This window comes from Schistocerca americana, chromosome 4, assembly GCF_021461395.2.
Source record: "Schistocerca americana isolate TAMUIC-IGC-003095 chromosome 4, iqSchAmer2.1, whole genome shotgun sequence".
In the NCBI taxonomy this organism is placed as follows: Eukaryota; Metazoa; Arthropoda; class Insecta; order Orthoptera; family Acrididae; genus Schistocerca; species Schistocerca americana.
Genome location: NC_060122.1, coordinates 635157709 through 635183136, shown reverse-complemented (window position 1 = coordinate 635183136; position 25428 = coordinate 635157709).

The following is a 25428-nucleotide window of genomic DNA, read 5'->3' as shown; positions in this document are numbered from 1 at the left end:
CCTAATTATGTACACACCTCCTGGAACAGCCTCCATTTTAAAAAAATTCTGTCCGATATCACTGAACATTTCATCTGAATGACGCAGTACTTTTCCAGTCCAGCTAGTGGCTCACAGATGAATGCCATGTTGGACCTGAAATTCAATGTTCAGAAGAAGCAGTCACTTGTAAGACTGAGATTCAATTGTATCATCATTACTCTAGCCAATCTATTAAACAAAACTTCTTAACTCCAAATTTTTCTTTATTTATGGCTGCTTTCTCGGGATTCTGGCCCACTCCATATCAGTATGTTCAGTGTAGTCTCTGTGCATGAACTGTTGAACCATATCATGGTCATCTGATGCCATTCTGTGGTATTGTTGTCCTGGTGGGCTGGTTCAGTTATTCGATCCAGACCATTACCTGATTGGTGTGCTAATCAATGATAAACATGTTGTTGCACCATTAAAGTAAATTGTATGGACCAGTGTAAGGTGGTCATAGTGGAGACCTTACACTATCATCATAGAGCCAGACATGTGATGAGGTGCATATATCCTCGTGGATGATAACAGGCTTCTCTCTATGGAATTACAGTGATTTTGGTCAAAGTTAAGCCATTACGTGTTGTTCTAGGTTGAAGATTGCCATCATCTCTTAACTCAGGCGCTGTACTGGTTTCACAGAAAGGAGCTCTGCTGGTAACCTTAGCTGTTAGCCGTAAAGCAGTTGGGCTGCTGAACAATCTAGGTCATCCTTAATCACAATTTGTAGACTCAAGAGAACCAATGGTAATGCATCTGCCTATTTCTCCCTGTTGCACATTTAGGCTGCTTTAAGGGTTCTATGAAATCTTTCAACCATCCTGTTGCTGGGCAGATGGTAGCTGGTGTTTCTTAAATGTGTGCAGCCACACACATGTAAAAGTCTTGAAAAAGCATTGATTCAATCTTCCTTCTGTGGTCTGTCATTATAACTTATGGCACACAAACTTCACACTCCAGCCTGCAAATAAGGCCTAGCTATTGTTTCCGCTGTCATGTCAGCTACTGGAAAGGCTTTGGCCAACGTGTGAATCTGTTGACCACCTCAGTACATAGTTATTTTACTCAGAGCATGGAAGTGACCTAGGAAGGCCAATATGAATACACATGAAGCAATCTGTTAACATATCAAGGTTCCCAAAGTTACTGACACATGATGACCAATTTTACTTTGTTGGCACCTTCTGAAGCTTATGCCCAATGGTGGCAATCCCTTTCTATTCCTGACAACATGACTTTCTTCATACGAAGTTCGATAGCAACTCGCATGCCGGGATGCACCAAGTTGTAAAAACTGTCAAAGCCTACGTACCGATATTTCTGTGGTATTAACAGCTAAGTCTTGAGTTACACCATAAAGGAGTTCTGAGTTCTTGCACATACACGGTGACAGACTGAGGCTGTGTGTAGTGTCTTCCTGCAGACATTTCAAATCACTGTTCATTTCTAGTTCCACTGCAAGTTGTTGCCAAGGAATGGCTTTTATGCTGGCACAGCACTGGAACCACATTCCTGCTGACACTCAAAGGTGCATTGACACTGAACACTGTAAAATGTTTCCTTTCTGCAGTCTTTGAAATGTAGCATGGTAGCATAAAGTTCCCTGTCAGTGCACTCCACTTCTGCTGCACTATTGCGAGTAACTGCAAAAAGAATGTCAACAGCTGCCACTCCCTAATGATTAACTGTTACAGTGTAGCACCAACAGGTAACTAGTTAGCATCCACCATTAACATGTTCTGCACATCATGCTTGGGTTAGCAAAACTATATGAGTCATATATTTCTTTATCTTCTTGAAAATGTTCAGTAATTGTGGTGTCCATTTGACTTTTCTTCAGCACAATGTATACTTCCTTTCAATAGGTCCATCAATGGACTCTGAAGTTCAGCCACATTTGGCAAATCTCTACAGTAGTAATAGATCATTCTAAAGAATCTTCACAGTTCTTTGAAGATTTGCAACACCCACTCATTCTGAAGAAAGTGTAATGCTCACAGCAGACCCAAAAAATTCATATTGTTCTTGTGTAAGAGGCACTTCTCTGGGTTTATGACAATGTTAAAGTGCCTAAATAATTGAAACAGTAGTTGGAGGTGCATTTTATGTTGGTCGTGGAACTCTGAGAACATCAAAATATTGTCCATATAATGGAAGTGGAAATCTAAACTGTGGAGAACTTGGTGAATAAAGCTTTGCCATGTCTGTGCCATGTTTTTTAAACTGAACGGCATGAAGTCGGAGTACCAATTGCCGCTTTTTTTATTTTTTTTATTTATTTATTTTTGCATCCATTAGAGCTAATGGTGTTTGAGAATATGTCTGTTTGCAGTCAGTGACACTAAAAATCTGTGCTAAGGCAATAGTATAGTTAAAGTCTGCCACATGAAGAACTGGATATTTATCTAGCACTGTATGGGTGTTAAGTACTATGTAGTTACTGCATAGGTGCTTCTTTAATACTGTGTGGATTGGCAAAGCCCACTGGTTATTGGAGGGTGCTACTACATCTTCTTGTATTTGTCTCTCAGTGTTTGTCTTTGGCACCACAAATTTTCCAGGAGTTTGTCTTCTTGGTTTAGCAGTGGCCAACAGGCACACTGAGGTCTGAATTTGGTGCATAGTGTCATGTTTGCATTATCAAGTGGATGTTGTCTCCAATCAGCTCTCTGAAAACTCTTGAATGATGTGCTCAAAAGGCGAGTTATTTCCAAGAGACACAGGAGCCTTCCCTTGTAGAGGTCTGCAGCCACCCAAAAATGGTGTAGGAAATAAACTCCTATAAGAGGCTTGATGACATCTGCCACAATGAAATCCCACTGAAACAACATGTTCACACCAAGGTCCAATTCAAGACATTTTTTGCTATAAGCCTGAATGCATGAATAGTTGGTGGCTGTCAACAATTGCTTGTTAGGTGAGCGGCTTCCTCTGAAGCAAAATCATGAGAGCACACTACAGTCAGACTCCATCTCTACCAGAAATGTGGTTTCTCACAGTTTGTCAGTCACAAACAAACACCTTGAAATTGTTCCTTATGATGTTACAGGTAAATTCTTGGCAGTCAGTGGAAGAGATTATTTGCTTCTGTATGCTGTGTAGTTAAGGTAGATTGCTGTGGATTTTCTAGCTGGATTGTGGAGTCTGAGCTGGGGTTATTCAAGCTATCAGCTCAGATAGTGTTCACTGTTTGTGGTGTCACCAATATAGGATTTTATGGTAGCCAGGAATGCGAGAGATATTAATAAGTGAAATCCACACTGATCCAGGAAACACTTTTATTTTCCACGTAAAAATACTCTTAACAATGAACATATTACACAGGCAAAGTGCTCAAAAAAAGAAAATACTAAATAAAGAAAGGTCAAACAAAAGATCAAACTCTTGTGTTAAATTATCTGTCCTTGTCTCACAGATTATCACTGAATTACATATGGCAAGACGAAAGGAACAGGAAGAAACTGATTCACACAAGAGAATGAATCACAAGACTCCTTCGATAAAACACCACAGTCTTAGATTACAAGGAACATCTACATCTACAAGCCACTGTGAAGTACATGGCAGAGTGTATGTTCCACTGTACCAGACTACCAGTTACCAGGGCTTTTCCCATTCCATTCATGTATGGAATGCCGCAAGAATGATTACTTCAACTCCTCTGTGCATATTTTAAACAGTTTTACCTTGTTTTCAGGATCCCTATGGGACTGACCAAAGCGGGTAGTAATACACTCATAGATTCATTGCTCAAAACTGGATTTAAAGACTTACTAAATAGGCTTTCACAGGAACAGCTATGTTCATGCATCTGCCATTTCAGTTTTTTCAGCATCCTCCTGGCAATCTCCCATGGGTCAAACAAACCTGTGATAACTTGTAGTGCCTTTTTTTTTATATCCCAGTATCCCCCATCAGGGCCACACACTTTAGCAATATTCTGGGATGGGTTGCATGAGTGTTTTGAGTGCAATTTACTTTGCATTTCCTTAGTATTCTATCAATGCCTATGACTGAGATTATATGAATGTTTCCCCTTCAAATTGTTACACACAGGCAGTGCTTGATTTGTAAAGAAAAAGACGTTCTGGTACTGCGATATTTCAGGTGTTGTTTTCTAAATTTAGACTACTCAAAATATTTTTAACACCTTTCTCGGCATTTTAAACGTATGAAAACAACATTATCTTACATTGCTTCAACAGCAGCAAAAGCTATATTGTACCATATCTCAAAATCTGCAGTTCAGATTTTTCCCCATCAGCAGTACCAGTACAGCATAGGGCTGTGTAACATCGCATATCAAGCACTGCACCCAGGTATCTGTGCAAGTTGACAGATTCCAACTGTGACTCACTAACATTGTAGTTATAGATTACGACATTTTTTTTTCATTTTGTAAAATACGTAATTTTACATTTCTGAACACTTAAGCGAGTTGTCTATCTCTGCACCGTTTTGAAGCATTATAAAGATTTGGCTAAACATCTGCACAGTTTTTTTTCAGTATTTCACTACAGATAATGGCATCATCTGCAAAAATTTGATATTGCTATTGTCTGCAAGGTCATTAATATACAACACTTCCTTGAGGCATGCCTGAAGTTAATTCTACATCTGTTGATGACTCTCCATCTAGGAAACATGCTGTGTCCTCCCTGCAAGAGAAAACCCCAATTACAAATCGTACCTGATACCCCATATGATGCCTTACCATCATATATTCTATCTGATGCCTTACCATTATATATTCTATCTGAAACCTTCCAGTGTCTCCAGGCTTCTTCCATGTATACAGCCTTTTTTCATTATTCTTAGACCAAGTGTTAGCTATGATTAAGTTGTGCTCTGTGCAAAATTCTATCAAGTGGCTTCCTCTTTCATTTCTTACCCCCAGTCCATATTCCCTACTACTTTTCCTTCTCTTGCTTTCCTACTATCGAATTCCAGTCTCCCATGACTGTTAAATTTTCATCTCCCTTAACTATCTGAAGAATTTCTTTTATTGCATCATAGATTTCTTCAATCTCTTCATCATCTGTGGAGATAGTTGGCATATAAACTTGTACTACTGTGGTAGGCATGGGCTTAGTGCCTATCTTGGCTACAATAATGCGTTCACTATGCTGTTCACAGTAGCTTATCTATGTTCTTATTTTTTAAAGTAATTATTAAACCTACTCCTGCATTACCATTGTTTGATTTTGCATTTATAATCCTGTATGCACCTGACCAGAAGTCTTGTTCCTCCTGCCAACGAACTTCACTAATGCCCACTATATCTAACTTTAACCTATCCATTTCTGTTTTTAATTTTTCTAATCTGTCTGCCCAATTAAGGAATCTGACATTCCACACTCCGATCTGTAGGACACCAGTTTTGTTTCTCCTGATAACATCATCATCCTGAGTAGTCCCCACCCAGAGATCGGAATGGGGGACTATTTTACCTCCGGAATTTTTTATCCAAGAGGACGCCATCATCATTTAACTATACAGTAAAGCAACATTCCCTCGGGAAAAATTATGGCTGTAGTTTCCCCTTCCTCTTAGCAGTTCGCAGTACCAGCATAGTAAGGCCATTTTGATTGATGTTACACAACCAGGTCAGTCAGTCATCAAGACTGTTGCCCCTGCAACTACTGAAAAGGTTGCCGCGCCTACTCAGGAACCACCTGTTTATCTGGCCTCTCAACAGATAACCCTCCATTGTGGTTGCACCTATGGTGTGGCTATCTGTATTGCAGAACAGCAAGGTTCCTGGTGACAGAGATTTAGGTCCGAGGTGACAGAGATTTAGGTCCGAGGTTCTGAACTGTAAGACATTTCCAGGGCCAGATATGAACTCTGACCACAATTTACTGGTTATGAACTGTAAATTAAAACTGAAGAAACTGCAAAAAGGTGGGAATTTAAGGAGATGGGACCTGGATAAACTGACTACACCAGAGGTTGTAGAGTGTTTCAGAGAAAGCATTAGGGAATGGTTGACAAGAACTGGGGAAAGAAATACAATAGAAGAAGAATGGGTAGCTTTGAGAGATGAAATGGTGAAGGTAGCAGAGGTCTGAGTAGGTAAAAAGATGAGGGCTAGTAGAAATCCTTGGGTAACAGAAGAGATACTGAATTTAATTGATGAAAGGAGAAAATAGAAAAAGGCACTAAATGAAGCAGGCGCAAATGAATGCAAACATCTCAAAAATGAGATTGACAGGAAGAGCAAAATAGATAAGCAGGGATGGCTAGAGGACAAATGGAAGTCTGTAGAAGCATACATCACTAGGGGGAAGATAGAAACTGCCTACAGGAATATTAAAGAGACCTTTGGAGAAATGATAACAACCTGTATGAATATCAAGAGATCAGATGGAAAACCAATCCTAAGCAAAGAAAGAAAGCAGAAATGTGGAAGGAGTAAACAGAGGGTCTTCAAAATGGTTCAAATGGCTCTGAGCACCATGAAACTTAAAATCTGAGGTCATCAGTCCCCTAGAAATTAGAAATACTTAACCTAAGGACATCACACACATCCATGCCCGAAGCAGGATTCGAATCTGCGACCGTAGCAGTCGCGCGGTTCCAGACTGAAGCGCCTAGAAACGCTCGGCCACAGTGGCCGGCCACAGGGAGTCTATACAAGGGCTATATACATGAGGGCAATATTACGGAAATGGAAGAGGACATAGATGAAGATGAAATGGGAGATACAATGCTGCATAAAGAATTGTAGAAAGCACTGAAAAACCTAAGTTGAAACAAAGCCCTGGAAGCAGACAACATTCTGTTAGATCTACTGATAGCCTTGGGAGAGCCAGCCATAAGAAAACTCTTCCATCCGGTGAGTAAGATGAACGAGACAGGTGAACTACCTTCAGACTTCAACAAGAACATAATAATTCCAATCCAAAGGAAAGCAAGTGCTGACAGGTGTGAAAATTACCAAACTATCAGTTTAATAAGTCACAGCTGCAAAATATGGACAAGAATTCTCTACTGACGAATGGAAAAACTGGTAGAAGCCGACTTCAGGGAAGATCAGTTTGAATTCTGTAGAAATGTTGGAACACGAGAGGTAATACTGACCGTACAACTTATCTTAGAAGATAGGTTATGGAAAGACAAACCTACATTTCTATCATTTGTAGACTTAGAAAAAGCTTTTGACAGTGTTGACTGGTATACTCTCTTTCAAAGTCTGAAGATGGCACGAGTAAAATACAGGGACCGAAAGGCTATTTACAATTTGTACAGAAACCAGATGGCAGTTGTAAAAGTCGAGGGGCATGCAAGGAAAGCAGTGGTTGGGAAGGGAGTGAGACAGGGTTATATCCTATCCCAGGTATTATTCAATCTGTATATTGAGCAAGTAGAAAAAGGAAACAAAAGAAAAATTTGGAGAAAGAATTAAAATCCATGGAGAAGAAATAAAAACTTTGAGGTTTCTGTCAGAGACAATAAAGAACCTGGAAGAGCAGCCGAACGGAATGGACATTGTCTTGAAAGGAGGATGAACATCAACAAAAGCAAAATAAGGATAATGGAATGAAGTCAAATTAAATGAGGTGATGCTGAGAGAATTAGATTAGGAAATGAGACACTGAAAGTAGTAAATGAGTTTTGCTATTAGGGGAGCAAAATAACTGGTGATGGTCAAAGTAGAGAGGATATAAAATGTAGAGTGGCTATGGCAAGGAAAGCATTTCTGAAGAAGAGAAATTTGTTAAGATAGAGTATAAATTCAGGTGTCATGAAGCCTTTTCTGAAATTATTTGTATGGAGTGTAGCCATGTATGGAAGTGAAACATGGATGATAAACAGTGTAGACAAGAAGAGAATAGAAACTTTTCAAATGTGGTGCTACAAAAGAGTGCTGAAGATTAGATGGGTAGATCACTTAACTAATGAAGAGGTACTGAATAGAGTCGGTGAGAAGAGGAATTTGTGGCACAACTTGACTAGAAGAAGGGATTGGTTGGTAGGACATGTTCTGAGGCATCAAGGGATCACCAATTTAGTAGTTCTGCGGCATCAAGGGATCACCAATTTAGTATTGGAAGGAAGCGTGGAGGGTAAAAATCATAGAGGGAGACCATGAGATGAATACACTAAGCAGATTCAGAAGGCTGTAGGTTGCAGTGGTTATTCAGAGATGAAGACGCTTGCACAGAATAGAGTAGCACGGAGAGCTGCATCAAACCAGTCTGTGGACTGAAGACCACAACAACATCAACCCCATATGATCATACTTTCAGTAATAAACTTTGTTGCAGATGCCTTTTGGAAGCTAAGGAACACTGCATCTACCTGACTGCCTTGATCCCTATAATTATATTACTTATAATAAGCATATAATGGTACTGAGACAATTGCCTTTTGAAAGACAGGAAATACTGCACCTATCTGATGGCCTTGACCCTTTGCTTTCACAATGTTATGTGAGATAAGTGTGAATTTTCGGAATGCATGCCAGTTGGCATGGAGGAGGTCATTCTGCTAGAAATACCTCAATACATTTGAGCTCAGAATTTTTTCTAAGATTCTACGGCAAATGGATGTTATGGATATTGGATGATAGTTTTGTGGATCATTTATGTTTTTCTCCTTGTAGATGTGTGTGAACTATGCTTTCTTCCAACTACTGCACACAGTTTTTTATTCGAGGGATTTTAGGTATATTACTCTTAAAAGAGAGGGCAAACTTATCTCAAAATTGGGTATAGAATCTGATAGGCATTCCATATGGTGCAAGAGCTTTGTCTGATTTCAAATGTTTAACTCTCTCTCATCATTCCAGAGGATTTTCTGGTGCCTTTAGTTACACTGTTCTTTCAAACACATTCTCCAGCAGAATGTACTTTTCAGGAAGTGTCTTCTCAGTTTTTAGTTTGAAAATAGTCAGGAAATCATTGAATTTTTCATTTACATCCATTCATGACCATACTTTGATACTTTGGGCCATGTCTAGCTGGTGATCTGTATCGAAAATTTGTTCCTTTTTGATATTCACTGACTGAAAAAAGAGAGAGAGAGAGAGAGAGAGAGAGAGAGAGAGAGAGAGAGAGAGTGTGTGTGTGTGTGTGGGGGGGGGGGGGGGGGGGGAGAAACGAATTAAACACTTCGTGGATTGAAAGGGCAAGGGAATATGTTATTGCAGTGGTTACAAAATCAACTTAAATTTACACAGAACTTCACAATATTTTACACAGAATTTTGCAGTATGAGCTCAGTTGTCAGAATTCATTGCACTCACTGTGGCCCAAACACATCCACTGATTAGTGATAGGCGATTATGACTAAGACTCAATTAATTGGCTTTCACTGTTCATGTTTTTTAATTGTATCTCAATAATCAACTAATTTCAATATTTTATAATGTAATGGGAATTTAGCTATTAGAGTACTTGCACAGTTGTGTTTTAGACATGAATGCTTAATTTTCAAGTGATTCATCATGTCTTTTGTATTACCCATACAATTCAAGGTGTTGGAAAAACAGCTCACATTTATTTACATAAACTTGGAATTAATATTTTATTCATCTCATAACATACATTTCACAGATCATCTAATTGTGTTGTACAGGAGACATCAATTTTTGGTTTAATATACACATGGGTATGTAATTTTCCAAAACTTACTTTAGTAGCACAGTTTTATGTCAAACACAATAATATTATTAAATTGTTTTTCTCATAATCGACTCATGCTTAGTATGTAAAATTTGCAGACATTATTTTATACATACAATGTTATACACAATACTGTTCAAACGATCATCTCATCACACATAAATTCAACTGAGTAGAAGCATTTTTTCACTTTAGTGAACCTAGTTCCACACTCAGTACATCTCTACCTTTGAGTTTGTTATAGAATTTCATTCCATGTACTTGCTTATCTATTGTTCTAAGGAATCTGTTGGAACACAAAATTTTGTCTGTTGTACATAAGTTTCAAGTGGTTTTCTTCAGTTAGCTTAGGGTTACTGTGTAAAAAATATGATAGTCACAAATATGTACAATGCAGGAATAGGTAATATTTTTCTATTCTTGAACAGCAGGCAACAGGATTTTCTTGGAGGGGTGGTACACATTTTTATAACGATTCTTTTTTGAACTAGCAGGATTCATGGCACATAGCTTCAGTTCTCCCCAAAAATTGAACCATATCTAATTACGGATTCAAAGTAACTGTTGTACATCATTTTCCTGCTGTTTATGTCTGTTACACCCAATAGATAGGCTGTTTAATTTAGTTGCTAAAGAATCTACAGGGGCTGCCAGCTTAATTTTTGTTCAAATTTAGTCCCAAGAATTTGGTGACTGAACTTCTTTCATAACTTGATTTTTATGTACAATGCTGATGTCACTGAATTTTGATTGTTTGGTTTTAAACTGAATAAACAGGGTCTTTGAAATATTAAGTTTAAGACCATTTTGCTGAAATCATGTATCTAGGTTGTTTAGAGTGTTTATTAAAGCATGTGGGATTTCCTACACATTTTCCTTTTCCATAAGTGCTGATGTATCATTGGCAGACGTGACTGGTTGGGCAATCATATTGAGAGGTAAATCATTCATGTAAAAGAGAAACAAAATTGGCCCCAAGACTGAGCATTGAGGGACTCCTAGCAAAATTATCTCCCACTGAGATGAATAATTTATGGTATTAGATGTTATAATTATCCTTTGCATCCTGTTTGTCAGATAAGACCTGAGCCACTGTAGAGCATTTTATCTGATGCTGTAACTGTCTAGCTTGTGAAGCACCATGGAGTGATTTATAGAATTGAACATATTTTTAAGGTAGCAGAAGATACCTGCCACTTCATTGCTTTTGTCCAGTGATGTTTTTCAATGGACTCATTAATTGCACTCTTGGTGCTCTTACCTTTTTGGAACCGATATTGATTTTTGAGAATAACATCACGTATCATAACATTTGCTACCTGCACTGCAGCTATTTTTTTCAGATCTGTTGGATAACACTGGGAGGATAAAGATAGGACAGTAACTTCCCATATCCTGCCTTGATCCTTTTTTTGTATTGGTTTCACCTCAGCATACTTGACTGTGATTATTAAAGACAGAGGGTGTGCTACTTTTATCATACACATGTATAGTTACTTTGGTCGATACTTGATCCCCCCTGCAGTGTGTTTTTTTTTTTACATTTTTGATTAATACTTTAATAAATGTCACATGGGGGTTACTAAACTGGCCCAGGCCTAAGAAATGTGCACATTTTGATAAGTAATAACATCCACATTAGATTTTGCCATATTTATGACAAATTTATTACAGCATTGAGATATTTGAACAAGGTTCAAAATAGTGTTTCATTTTTGAAATTTCCTGGTGATTAATTATGGTATCTAATTTGGATTTAATAACAGACCATACTGCCTTTTCTTCTGACCTAAAATGAATTAATCATTTGACATTCTTTTGGCAGTTTTGACAACACTTTTAAATACAACTTTGTAATGTCTCACATAGTTAATGAAGTCAGAATTTTTATTGTAGTTCACCTCTATGCAGCTCTCGTTTTCTTGCACTAAATATTTTTAAGCCTGGAGTAGTCCAGTTTGGTTTACTTTTTGGTGGCAGGTTCTTGGTAGGAATGATTCACTGAATACTTCTAGAAGACTTCTTCAAAATTTATCAGTGTGTTCAGTACTTGACACACTATCTGTGGCCATTTTACTACATTTATCTCATAGCGTAACAGGTTCAAGTAATTTATAAAAAAAGTTTATTTTCATGAAACTTTTCTTGACATTTGGCTTACTTATTCCTGGTAGCTGAATACACAACACAAAATGATTGGAAATTCCTAAGTCTAAACAGAACTTGTTTTCACTTTCAAACACATAATTTGTTAAGATATTGTCTGCACAAGTAGCTGAAAGGGCATTTTTCCCTAGTGAATTCACAAAAATTTAGTTTAAAATGTGAGTTCCAAAGTGTGTCAAACTGGTTTGAGCTATGGTCATGACTTATCACATTTACATAAAAATCAACTGCTATAATGATATTTTTATTCCTTTCTTTTTTAAGTTTATCAACACTACACTACACTACACTAGAGTTTGGACAGGGAAGTTTTAGTTGTAGCAGTTCTTGGAATTCTGTAAACTGATGTGACTATTCTGTTCATCTATTTTAGTTGAACACAACAGCTTTCAAAAGAGTACTCCTCATTTAAGTAATCAAACTGCCTTTATTTCACATGTTAGGTAGGTATCCAGAAGTACACACCGCCCTCCATGGGATCTCTCTCTCTCTCTCTCTCTCTCTCTCTCTCTCTCTCTCTCTCTCTCTCTCTCGCAAAAGCTGCTTGATGCATTGAAATATTCAAGTTTATTTAAAAATTTTACAGAGTCACTGGTTAATCAATGCTCATTTAAGCAGACAGCTTTGATATTCTTGCTTTCTTTGAGGATGATTTGTAGTTTTTCTACTTCAGTACTACCTGCCTTCAAACCATTTATATTCCAATGCATTAATTAACTTTTGTCAATGGTTGTTACCTCTCTATGTAGAACTTCTCATAGATTTCTTATATCAGCATTTCCTCTGAACCGGTTTCTATTAATCTTGTCTTCTTTCAGATGGCATGGTGGTGAAATTCTTCTCTTGTTAAGAGGAGATGCTCCCATTAGTTCTGCTGTTGTGTATGTTGCATTTTCTGTTATTACCTATGTTTCTGACGACAATGATTCTGCGGCAGTTGTGGTTTTGCTTTTAGCTGGGATGATGTTGCTTTTTCTGTTGAGCTGCTGCTTCTGATGGTATTAGTTCTGGTTTCACTGCTACTTGTGATGGTTCTGCTGAAATAGCTGATGCTCGTGGGTCTACTGCTGCAGTTGGCGATGGCTGCTGTGCTATTGTTTATGGTTAGCATGCTACAGTTGGTTCTGCAATCATTTAGATAAATGGTGGACTGCACATTACATAGATATAAACTGGCCAAAAAATAGTCTCCTTTAGGAGATATCCCACTAATGTTGTGTAACGTCACCTCTAGTCTTGACAATGGTCTCAATTTGGCGAGGAAGATTGTCCCCAAGTTTCATCAGGTGGGCCATATCCAGCTGAAGCCAGTCATTTATGATTTGATCCTATGGAGATACAGAGTGACCTACAGGAAACAGATGTTTTTATATTGACAAATACACTGCTGTCGGTGGTGGAAGGGAAATAGTGCACAAGTCAATTCATTTCAGGCTGTTCCCCACGATAGTAGTAATGGAATGTAGTCTTTTTGTGTACAATACCTTTGTCCTAAACACCAAATCTGTCACTTCAACAGGGCGAATACTCTGTCGCCATTTTAATCACCTAGTGCCAAGTCACCATACGGTCCTATGATGGATTACAATTTTCAGAACAATAGCAAATATTCTTAGGAAGAAGCCACCATGTCCAAATAAAAAAGTGAGGACAACTGAAAACTTCCCATTGTGAGAGGCAATCAGACATCTGAGGCAATTCATACATGAATATACATGCTCTTTACAAATGAGCCACAAGTCAATGAGAAAAAAATTATAATTGATGCCATATCTCAGGAACCGTTATCTCAGTTCTTACAATGAACAGACACTGCCTGGATCACTAATATTTTTATTATATCCACAGATCTAAGCCGGGAAAAAGAAAAATGAGATAACAAAATGAATATTACACTTGCATAATTTTTTCCTTTTGCCAAACCTAGATCTGAAAACGATGTGCTGGTCAGATCGAAACCAATAATCATTAATAAAAGAAATAGTGACGCAGACAGTATTTTTTATGTGAGAAAAAGGTAACATTTGGTTTTAAAATTAAATCTGTGTAAAATGCTTGTAGTTCAACAGATCAAAGATACATACATTTCCCATGGATCACCCAGTACAAAATTGCAAGGATGTTGGTTACTATGTTTCACCAGCTGTTCCAAACAGTACCCAATTATTATTATTATTATTATTATTATTATTATTATTATTATTATTATTATTACTACTACTTCCTATATAAGGTGATTTAGCAGGCCATTCAAGCTGCAATAGGATGATTGAGTGTTGATTAACACATTAATGTAAACGTGCAGCCATGGAAGAGTCCAAGCATACTTATCATGAAGATGTAGAAGAAACGGCAATACTTAGTCAAACAGGAAGGTTGAAATATACGTACCGATTTATTTTCAAGGTAACTTGAATAAGTGGGCACAAGTCATTGTATGAGAAACGAACCCAAAACATCAGAGGACCACAACTTTCCCTTCCACCTCATTTTATGACACACTAGACATTTCTTCTTCCACTGTGTCATCAGTGATAAGTAGTTTTTCAGGCGCACAACTTCAATGGTCATTAGCGCCCAGACTACATTAGGAATGCACCGCGAGGCACAAGTTTAAAACAGCAACTAAAAGGGAAAACACGATAATAGATTGACAGGCATAGGATTAAAAAAACAGCATAATCAAATGTCCTTAGACAAGTTTGTCAAGTTGATCAAACGAAGAACGCGAGCAGCTGCTCCTGGGTCATCCGCTAAAATGGCATCGAGAGTACATGGCAGGCCAAGATCAAGACGCACTGTAGTAAAATCCGGACAGGACGTTAAAATGTGGCGGCCCATCAGCAATTGCCCACATGGGCAGAACGGCGCTGGCGCAGCCATCAGCAGATGGCGATGGCTGAACCGGCAGTGTCCAATCCGTAACCGGGCCAAAACTACCTCCTCCCGCCGAGAAGGGCGTGAGGACGACGTCCAAGCCGCGGGAAGAGGTTTCAAGGCCCGGAGCTTGTTGTCCGTAAGTGCAGCCCAATCGGCATGCCACAGCGATAAAATGCGCCGACAAATGACCCTGATACAATCTGATGAAGGGACACAACAAGAAGCTGTCCGAGGCTGGAGGACCGCAGCCTTGGCCGCGGCATCTGCAGCTTCGTTCCCAGGGATACCGACATGGTCAGGAACCCACATAAAGCTAACCGGAGAACTGTCGTCCACCAGCTGCTGAAGAGAGCGTTGAATCCGGTGCACGAAAGGGTGAACCGGATACGGATCACTGAGGCTCTGGATGGCGCTCACGGAATCGGAGCAGATGACATAAGCAGAATGTTGGTGGCGGCAGATATAAAGAACAGCCGGGTAGAGGGCAAAGAGCTCAGCTGTGAAGACCGAACAATGGCCATGGAGCCGGTATTTGAAACTTTGTGCCCCGACAATAAAAGAACACCCGCCCCGTCATTGGTCTTAGAGCCATCTGTATAAATGAAGATCATATTAATGAACTTCGAACGAAGTTCGAAAAAACGGGAGTGGTATACCGAACCGGGGGTAACCTCCTTTGGGAGCGAGCTGAGGTCAATGTGAACGCAAACCTGAGCCTGGAACCAAGGTGGCGTGTGGCTCTCGCCCACTCTAAAGGTTGCAGGGAGTGAAAAATCAAGGTGTTGAAGGAGACAACGAAAGCGAACTCCACGGGGTAGCAGGGCAGAGACATACAACCCGTATTGACGATCGAGAGAGTCGTCAAAAAAGGAACGATAAGACGGGTGGTCGAGCATTGACAGTAGCCGACAGGCATACCGACAAAGCAGTATATCGTGCCGGTAGGTCAGTGGCAATTCACCGGCTTCAGCATGAAGACTCTCGACGGGACTAGTATAAAACACTCCGATCGCAAGACGTAAACCCCGATGTTGTATGGAGTTGAGGCGGCGTAAGATGGATGGCTGTGCAGAGGAGTATACGAAGCTCCCATAATCCAGCTTTGAGCGGACAATCGACCGATATAGGCGAAGTAGGATGGTTCGATCCGCTCCCCATGACATATCACTGAGAACACGGAGGAAATTTAGAGAACGGGTACAACGGGCAGCCAAATAAGACACATGTGGAGACCAGCTAAGTTTCCTGTCAAATGTAAGACCTAAAAATTTTGTTGTCTCCACGAATGGGAGAGCAACGGGACCAAGTCATAAGGACGGTGGGAGAAACTCTTTGTAGCGCCAGAAGTTAATACAGACCGTCTTCTCGGCAGAAAAACTGAAGCCATTGGCGACACTCCAGGAGTAAAGATGGTCAAGAGAACGCTGAAGACAGCGCTCCAGGAAACATGTACGCTACGCGCTGCAATAGATGGTAAAATCGCCCATGAAAAGGGAGCCTGATACATCAGCTGGGAGGCAATCCATTATTGGATTGATCGCTATGGCGAAGAGAGCGACGCTCAAAACTGAGCCCTGTGGCACCCCATTCTCCTGGCGAAAGGTGTCTGACAGGACAGAACCCACACGTACCCTGAACTGTCGATCCATTAAAAAGGAACGAATAAAAAGAGGGAGGCGACCGCGAAGGCCCCATGTACGCATGGTGCGGAGAATGCCCGCCCTCCAACAGGTGTCGTAAGCCTTCTCCAAATCAAAGAACACAGCCGCAGTCGGGCGTTTCCGCAAGAAGTTATTCATAATGAAGGTCGACAAGGTAACCAGATGGTCAACAGCAGAGCAGCGCCTACGAAATCCACATTGTACATTGGTAAGTAGGCGTCGAGATTCGAGCATCCAAACCAAACAAGAGTTAACCATTCGCTCCATCACCTTACAGACACAGCTGGTAAGCGAGATGGGTCGATAACTGGAAGGCAAGTGCTTCTTCTTCCCCGGCTTAGGAATTGGTACAACAATAGACTCGCGCCAGCATGCGGGAACATGTCCCTCAATCCAGATGCGATTATAAGGATGAAGAAGGAAACCTTTACCCACAGGAGAAAGGTTCTTCAGCATCTGAATATGAATAGAATCAGGCCCTGGAGCGGAAGACCGTGACCGGGCAAGTGCATTTTCGAGTTCCCGCATGGTGAAAGGGGCATTATAACTTTCACGATTCGTGGAGTGGAAGTTAGGTGGCCTAGCCTCCTCGGCCTGTTTTCGGGGGAGGAAGGCAGGGTGGTAATGAGCGGAGCTCGAAACCTCTACGAAAAAGCGGCCGAAGGCATTGGAGACATCCTCAGGGGCCACAAGGACGTCATTCGCGACCGTCAAGCCAGAAACTGGTGAGTGGACCTTGGTGCCAGATAGCCGGCGCAGGCTACCCCAGACAACAGAAGAAGGAGTAAAACTGTTGAAGGTGCTTGTGAAAGCAGCCCAGCTGGCATTCTTGCTTTCTTTAATAATACGACAGCACTGCGCACGTAATCGTTTATAAGTGATACAATTCGCCACTGTAGGGCGGCGTTTAAAGGTGCGTAAAGCACGTCGACGAGCATGTAAAGCGTCTCTACATGCTGCGGTCCACCAGGGGACCGGCACGAGACGTGGAGAAGAAGTAGTGTGAGGGACGGAATATTCAGCAGCAGTGAGAATGACTTCCGTGAGGTGTGCGAACTGACTATCGCAGCTTGTGAAGGTTTGATCCTGAAAGGTCGCCCTGGAAGAGAAGAGCCGCCAGTCTGCTTTGGAGATGTTCCAACTAGTTGAGCACGGGAGAGGGAATATGATGCAGGAGATGGATGACACACGGGAAGTGGTCGCTCGAATATGCATCAGAAAGTGCATACCACTCAAACCGGCGTGCAAGTGGGGTGGTACATATAGAGAGGTCTAAATGGGAATAGGTGTGAGATGTGTCCGAAAGAAAAGTAGGGGGCGCCAGTATTGAGGCAGACAACATTGAGCTGGTTGAAAAGGTCTGCTAACAGGGAGCCCCTCGGGCAGGATGCTGGAGAGCCCCAAAGGGGATGGTGGGCATTGAAGTCTCCAGTTAACAAAAATGGTTCAGGTAGCTGAGCAATAATTTGCATCATGTCTGCCCTGGTAACGGCAGACGACGATGGAGTGTAAATGGTACAAATGGAAAATGTAAAAGTGGGGAGAGTAATTCGGACGGCAACTGCCTGCAGGCCGGTGTGCAATGTGATGGGATCGTAGTAAATATCATCCCGGACCAGCAACATAACCCCTCCATGAGCCGGAATACCTAACACAGGGGGTAGGTCAAAATGCACAGAGGTGTAGTGTGCCAAGGCAATGTGATCGCATGGGCGTAGCTTCGTTTCCTGGAGGGCTACGATGAGCGGACGATGCAAGCGGAGCATCAACTTCAAGTCCTCTCAGTTGGAGCGAAAGCTGCGAATATTCCAATGAATAAGTGCCATCATGAGAAGAAAAGGAAGATGAAAGAAGGGGTCACCTCAAAGGCCACTGAGGGCCTGGCTTCGAGCGACCACTGCCGCCGCTATCAGTAGGCGGACAGTGATCGTCCATTGGTTCTATAGGTTCATCGGCCATCTCGTTAAGATGGCCGGGAGGAGCAGCTTCTTCCGCCGGTGGACGGCCAGATGTTCGGCTACCAGCGGTGCGGCCAGGCGAAACAGATGACGGCCTGGGGCGGCAACCGCTGGGTGGCGCAGGAGAAGAAATGCGCCGTGGCGGAGGAGGAGAACTGTGCTTCCTATGAGCCTTCTTGGAAGGTCGTTTAGTGGAAGTACTGGTCAACGGCTGGGAGTTCGAGGTACGTAGGAAGTCTGCACGGGACGGTTCCTTCTTGAAGGCCCGTGCAGCTGACTTCTGGGTCTTCGTCTTGGCAGAAGCTGATGAAGGTGCTTGTGTCTGAGGGGTGACGGGAGGAAGAGGAGACGTCGACCGCGCGATCTTAGCACTGGCCGAACGGACGACCGTGGTGCTGAAGGTCAGATCGCATGTGTGCGTCGCCACCTCCCTGGTAGTCCGAGGAGAGGCGAGGACAGTACTGTATTTTCCCGCTGGGAGCAGCGTGGGCTTCCTACTAGCAAATAGTTTGCGAGCAGCCGAGGTGGACACTTTCTCTTTGACCCGAATTTCTTGGCTACAGCATTCTTCTTTGTAGATGGGACGGTCGCGGGAGGACGCTGCATGGTCACCCTGACAGTTCACACAACAAGGAGACGGAGGTGGACAGTCACCCTCATGGGCATCCCTGCCACAAGTGACAATTTAGCCGCATTGGAACAAGACTGGCGAGTGTGATTAAAATGCTGATACTGGTAGCAGCACGTAGGTGTCGGGACATAGGGGCGAACAGAAATAACCTCGTAGCCCGCTTTGATATGCGATGGCAGCTGAACACTATCTTCTTCTTCATGTGCCGTCTCCTCTAAGAAGGTTGGCTGTCATCATGGCAATTTCTGATCTTGATTTGGCTGATCTAAGGAGTTCTGACGTTGAACAGTTGTACCAATTTTTTAAATTGTCAATCCAGGATGTCCGTCTTCTACCCCTCGTTCTCTTCCCACAAATTTTCCCTTCTAGTATTATTTGCAATATTTTGTAATTTACTCCCCTAATAACATGGCCTAAATATTGTAGCTTCCTTACTTTAATAATTTTAATTAATTCTTTTTCCTTTCCCATTCTTCTTAGGACATCTTGATTAGTAATCCTCGACACCCAACTAATTCTAAGTATTCTTCTATATGCCCACATTTCAAAAGCTTCTAAACTGTTCATGTCCTCCTTTTTCAATGTCCACGCTTCCATTCCGTATAATAATTTTGAGAATACATAGCATCTTAGCAACCTCATTTTTGTGTTTAAACAAATGTCTCTCGAACAGAATGCATTTTTCATCTTATTAAAGATACTTCTGGCCTGTCCTATTCTCGATTTAATTTCTTCTGAGCTTTCAATCTCCTCATTTACAATTGTTCCGAGATATTTAAATTTACGTACTTGATCGACTCTTTCCCTATTGATTGTAAGACTTTCTTGTTGGTGTGTTTTAGATATCACCATGAACTTAGTCTTGCTTACGTTAAGAGTCAAGCCAAATTCTTCACTTTTTTCTGCTACTTTGTCAAGAAGTAATTGTAGATCTTTGAGGTTTCCAGCTAGTAGTGCAGTGTCATCAGCAAACCTAACATTGTTAATGTTTAGCCCATTCACTTTAATGCCAGCTATTTCATCTGATAGAGCTGCCTGGATTATATCTTCTGAATACATATTAAACAATAAGGGTGAGAGAACGCAACCTTGTCTCACACCCCTCTTTATTTCTATATCATTCGATAACTCATTTTCTACCTTCACGGTTGCGGTTTGATTGTAGTAGAGGTTATATATAATGCGGATGTCTTTCTTATCAAGTGTTCTTTTCTAACAATTCTATGAGATGATCATGACGAACTTTGTCAAATGCTTTATTATAATCCAGGAAGCACACATATAGTGGCTGGTTAACCTCCATACATCGTTGCACTAATATGTTAAAAGCAAACAATGCTTCTCTTGTACCGAGGGAACTTCTAAAACCGAATTGTGTTTCACTTATACCTTCTTCTACTTTTTTGTATATTCGTTGGTGTATAACTTTTAGAAATATCTTTAAGGTGTGACTCATTAAGCTTATTGTACGGTGATCATTACAAGTTTTGGCATTAGCCTTTTTGGGTAATGTAACAAAGGTAGATGTCCACCAATCCCTAGGAATAATTCCCGAATTATAAATATCATTAAACAATTGTACAAATATATCTATATGGTCTATTCCTATGAGTTTCAGGATGTCATTTGGTATCTTATCCGGTCCAGGGGCTTTTCCTGTCTTTGATTTGTTGATAACATGTAATATTTCTTCTTTCGATATGCTTGGTCCTCGTTCTCCGATCATGTTATCATAAAATTTTTGATCTTTTCTTGTATCTTCAAATAGTTCTTTGACATATTCTGCCCACCTGTCCAGTTTACCTTTAACATCAGGAATTATTTTGTCATTTTTATCTAACAATAAACTTGTACTTTTCTTTTTATTAAGTCCAGCTAAATCTTTAACTTTTTTGTGTAAGTTGAAACTATCATGTCTTGTTTCATAACTCTCAATTTCAGAGCATTGTTCCTCGTACCATTCTTCTTTTGCTCGCCGTGTTTCTTTTCGTATTTCTGCATGTAATCTTTTATACTCACTTTCATCTCTATTTTTAAGTATTCTTCTTTGTTCCATCAATTGTAATATCTTCTCTGTCATCCACTTCTTTTTCATGTTGTCGTGTTTGGTCACCATTGTGTTTTTACATGCATTATTTAATGTGTCTTTTATAAGTTCCCATTTGCCATCAATGTCTTCTGTTTGATTATTCTTTATCCTAACTAATTCCTTATTAATCTCTTCAGAAGTCTTTTGTTTAGTCAAGGGGTCTCTTAGAATAGTTGTATTTATATAGTCCTTCTTTTGTTTCTTTTGTATGGCTTTCAGTTTCACATGGAACTTTGCTACTAAAAGGTTATGATCAGAAAATATATCAGCTCCTGGATATGTTTTCACACCATGAATAGAATTTTTGTACCTCTTGTTTATAAGTATGAAATCAATTTGATTTCTACAAACTTCTTCATTACAGCCTCTTGGTGATTTCCAAGTATAAAGTCTTCGTTTAGGGAGTTTAAAAAATGTGTTTGTAATAGACAGATTGTTTTCCTGGCAAAATTGTGACAGCAAATCTCCTCTTTCATTTCTTGTTCCTAAACCAAAAGGTCCAATAAGATCACCTTCACTTCCTTCACCTATTTTGGCATTAAAATCTCCCATGATGATAATAATGTCTCTGCTTTTTGAGGTTCCTATTGCTTGTGTTAATTCTTCATAAAATTTTCCTATTTCTTCTTGGTCTTTGTCGGCTGTTGGAGCATAGATTTGGATTAAATTAATATTTGTTTGTTTCGTTTGTAAATGTAGACTGATTACTCTATCTGAGATTGGTAAAATGCTTTTGACAGATTTACTAGCATACTCATCTAAAATTATTCCTACCCCATTCCTGTGCTGGCTATCAGAATTTCCCGAGTAATATACTTTCATGTTGTCAATGGTCATTTCTCCTGAGTCAGGCCATCTTGTTTCACTTACACCCAAAATGTTAATTTTTAGGCGTTTCATTTCTTGTATAACATTATTTACTTTGCCTGGTTGGTATAATGATCTTACATTCCAAGTTGCTATTGTTGCATTATTTTTGTATTTACTATACACTATCAAAGGTCAAGAAAAGTGTCTGGGTCAGTACAAGGTCATTGTTGACCTTTTTCATGACCCTATGGACAGCCGTCACACCCTGCTCAGCGAGGAAAGACTGAATCTTCTCGTCAGTCAATCCGTCGAGTGATCGAGTATATACCACACCAAGAGACGCATTCAAAGTGCGGTGAGCCTCCACCCGGACAGGGAACATGTACAGGAGTCTGGCCCAAAGCAGTTTTTGTGCCTGAAAGGCACTCTCAGTTTCTAGTAACAAGGTACCATTACGCAACCTGGTACACGACTTGACAGATCCGGCTATGGCATCTACGCCCTTCTGGATAACGAAAGGGTTGACAGAGGAAAAATCCTTGCCGTCCTCAGATCGAGAAACTATGAGGAACTGTGGGGCAGGCGGTAGTACTTTTGTCACTGGTGGCTGGTCAAGTTTCCATTTATGGGCAGAAGTCGAGAGAGAAGAAGAAGAAGAGAAATCCATTGCGGAAGAATCCCCCATGATTGCCAGCTTCTCCGATGGCGCGCTCCTTCCTTGGGGGGACCCTCTCAGAGGGCACTGCCGCCTTAGGTGAATGTTTACACCTCAGGTCACACCTCCCGAGAAACAGATGGAGGGACCAATCGGCATGGTCAGAAGGTATCAGCTCAGGCAATCACCTCTCCCTGGGCCTGGCCTTTACCAGGGGGTACGTGCATGCCTTACTTGTCTACCCAGGGCGGGGAATTATGCGTTACCCTGTCACTGGCTACGCGTGCGAACGCGTGGGTCGGCCTTCAGGCGCGCACAGGGAGGAAGGAAGAAGAGGAAAAAGAAGGGAGAGAGAGGACAGACTGTCTCAAACGCCAAGGCGGAGACCAGAGAAGGCAAGGAGAAGCGGGCAAGGGAAAGAGTAAGGAAGACAGTGAGATGGAGAAGAACAAAGGAAGGAACTAACCATAGGAAGGAACTAACCATAGGAAGGAACTAACCATAGGAAGGAACTAACCATAGGAAGGAACTAACCATAGGAAGGAACTAACCATAGGAAGGAACTAACCATAGGAAGGAACTAACCATAGGAAGGAACTAACCATAGGAAGGAACTAACCATAGGAAGGAACCAACCATAGGAAGGAACCAACCATAGGAAGGAACCAACCATAGGAAGGAACCAACCATAGGAAGGAACCAACCATAGGAAGGAACCAACCATAGGAAGGAACCAACCATAGGAAGGAACCAACCATAGGAAGGAACCAACCATAGGAAGGAACCAACCATAGGAAGGAACCAACCATAGGAAGGAACCAACCATAGGAAGGAACCAACCATAGGAAGGAACCAACCATAGGAAGGAACCAACCATAGGAAGGAACCAACCATAGGAAGGAACTAACCATAGGAAGGAACTAACCATAGGAAGGAACTAACCATAGGAAGGAACTAACCATAGGAAGGAACTAACCAAAGGAAGGAACTAACCAAAGGAAGGAACTAACCAAAGGAAGGAACTAACCAAAGGAAGGAACTAACCAAAGGAAGGAAGAAACGAGAAGAAGTGAAAAACCAAAATGACCACAAATATAGGTCGTGGAACCGTCCGTCTCCAGACGCAGGCGCTAACTACCCCCTTGAGGGGGAGGGACTCCTTTTAGTCGCCTCTTACGACAGGCAGGAATACCGCAGGCCTATTCTAATCCCTGGACCCGCAGGGGGAGTGCATACAAGGTAAGGTGCACTATCAGGTAGAGAGAATAGTTGTTCATGGATGCAGAAATTACCTTCAGGTGGAATTGAGGTCTCACCTTCTGCCACTGCCTGAAGTGCAGTTCTTTACTTTCTATTACCATTTATTTTGCTGAATGTATTTGTGGCACTCAGAAAACTGAGCATTACAGCAAGGAACACTACTGGTGGCCCATTTCAATTTGTACTAAATTATGGCACTTGAGATGTTGAAATATTGGAATGCATCATTGGGACTTCAGGATTGTGACCTGTTGCAAAAGGACTTTCTTGTCACCAGCAAATGGATATTGATAAATGGAATGCTGGTGAAAGCAAAGAAGAGTCAACTAGTAACATTCACCAATAGCAGGAATACTTATCACAGAGTTCAAGGATAACAACACAGCAGGACAACAGTGCTCAATGCCTTGGGTATGCACATAGGTGAGATAGTACACAAAGCACTTGTGTCTTCACTTGCTAATGAAGGTACTGAAGGATGGAAGAGAGGGAACAGGTGTACTTCTTCCTAATAAGAACAGATGCTAGTTGCCCCCACAGAGAGATGTGCCAAAGCAGTTAAGAGTGTAACAGAAGGCAGTGAAATATGTAATGGAAAACTACATGTAAACGAGTAGTGTCAGAAATTATAAGGAAACTGGTCACAGAGGGGGCATATAAGGGAAGGAACAACTCATTATAAAGTATTATTAAAATCTGGAACAACAATGGGGTTGGGGTGTAAACACTCATGCGTTGTCAGTGGATTAAAAGACAAGACTATTTTATCAGGGGATATCCTCACACATTTCCAAGAAAGCATCACCTGAACTAATTACCTTCTTCACAAATGTCAAAATGACGAAGACTATTGAAATTAAATTAATTTTTTTTATTTAGTGAAAGTAATAAAATTAGTTATGCAGTATTATTGTGAGGTGTAAAATAATACAAAGGATACCCTTAAGTTACGCTATGGATATCTTGGCAATAACCATATTAACTAACACAAAATCAATCAAAAATTTTGGAGCCAAATGTTACACACATACTATAGCCACCATCTACTGCATTTTCTGTAGTGTCACATAGGCAAGTGAGCAAAACTGCCTCATCTGAACATCCATCATGAGGGACTTACACAAACACAGATGGCTACTCAGCTGACATCACAGCTGTTCTCAGCTGCTTCCTGCAACTCAGCAGCAAAATCTCATGCCTCAGGTACACAGGCTTTTGTCTGGTCTTAACGACAAAATACGTAAGTCTACTGGCATTTTGTGTCATCAAATGTAAGAGGTGGAGCTGGGTGCCATTCTGGATATGAAACCCAGAATTCTTTTACATTTACAATAGTAAGGAGATATATTCCAGATTTTATTTTCAAAATAACAGTAATCCAAAATTATTCCACAGTTTGCTGCTGGCTTTAAGGATGTAAACAATCTTGGCTGCTTTGTGATTTATCTTATATTATTGTATAATTTACTGTGTGTGTCTCAGAGGTATGTGTGATCTTGAGGGCAGTTGAACAGGAGAGAGGTATTCCAACCAGTAATGTCAGTTCCCTCAATGCACTTCACACCACAGCACACACTGGTTCACCTACAAAGACCATGAAAGGAGTTATATGAAATTTGGCATAATACATTAGGCAGGTCACAAATGAGCGAGTGAGCAGTT